Below are 1,493 nucleotides of genomic sequence, written 5' to 3'. Positions count from 1 at the left end.
CAAAAAATAAAATAAAATAAATAAGTAGAAACAAAATAAAATAAATAAATAGAAAGAAAATAAAATAAATAAGTCGAAACAAAATAAAATAAAATAAACTTTAATAAAATAGATAAGTAGAAAAATATAAAAATAAAATAAATAAGTAGAAACAAAATAAAATAAAATAAACTTTAATAAAATAAATAGGTAGAAACAAAAATAAACTTTAATAAAGAAAAATAAAAAAAATTTAAATAAAATAAATAAAAATAACAACAATAAGTATTTTGTTGTATGTAGAAACAAAATAAAATAAATAAAGCAACAAAGAAAACAAAAAAAGTGCCACCTACTGGGCCAACATGGCATGAATACGACTAGAAACCCAACCATGGGCCAGGATTCAGGCCCACAATAGGCCCAGTAGGCCCACAGGCACAAGTGACAGATTAGGCCCGAAAGCCTGCAGTTGTGAGGAGCTCGAGAGGGTGGGCACAACAGCGCTTATAAACCACTCTCGAGCTCTCTCAGCTAGTGAGGTGGGACTAAACTTTTGACGCGGGGCTGCACAAGGCCTTTGGTCCCGGTTGGTGGCACCAACCGGGACTAAAGGGGTGCATTGGTACCAGTTCGTGGCACCAACCTGGACTAATGCCACCCTGTCCCGATTGGTGCTATGAATCGGGACCAATGCTCCGGGTATATAAGTAGCACTTAGGAAAATTTCACGAATTCATCGCCAGTTGCACCCCCGCCCGACGACGCCGAGCTCATCGACGCTGCCAGGCTGCCCCAATCGACGCCGTCCGCCGCCCACCGCCGTCCGCACGCCCCCGTCGCCGCGCCCTGCCCCGTCGCCGCCCGCACCTCGCGCCGCCCCGATGCCCCCGCTGTGCGCCGCCCCGCATCGTCGTCGTTAACTCTCCGCGCCGCCCCGACGTCGTCGCTGCCCCGATGGCATCACCGCCCCACGCCACCGCTGCCCCGACGCTGTCGCCGTGCCGCCCCACGGTCCGGCGGGCTTCCGATGTTTTGTGTGTGATGATGTTGATATGATGTTTTTTTCATATCATGTTCATATGACGTTTTTGTGCATCTGATGTTTTTTTTCATATGATGTTTTTTTCATATATGTATTAATTTTTTTATTTAGGTTGTTAATTAGTAGATATTGATTTTAGGTTAGTGTATAGGAAAAAGTAAAATAAGAAAAATGAAGAAAAGTGGAAGAAGGAAGAAGGAAGAAGAAGAAGAAGAAAAAGAACGGGTGGAAAAAGGAAAATAAGAAGAGGAAGAAGGAGAAGAAGAAAGGAGAAGAAGAGGAGAGGAGAAAAAAATAAATTAAGAAAAAAAGAAGAAGAAAAAGAGAAGAAGATCTATTTTTTCTTCTTCTCCTCTTTTTTCTTCTTCTCCTCTTTTTTCTTCGATCTTCTCCTCTATTCCTTTCTTATTCTCCTCTTTTTTCCTCTTCTTACATGAGGGTGGGGGGGGGTCGATATACCCCCTCCCCG

The sequence above is a fragment of the Triticum dicoccoides genome, chromosome 7A (genome assembly GCF_002162155.2).
Source record: "Triticum dicoccoides isolate Atlit2015 ecotype Zavitan chromosome 7A, WEW_v2.0, whole genome shotgun sequence".
In the NCBI taxonomy this organism is placed as follows: Eukaryota; Viridiplantae; Streptophyta; class Magnoliopsida; order Poales; family Poaceae; genus Triticum; species Triticum dicoccoides.
The sequence above is the reverse complement of the archived record's forward strand: the minus strand, read 5'-3'. Positions refer to the sequence as shown.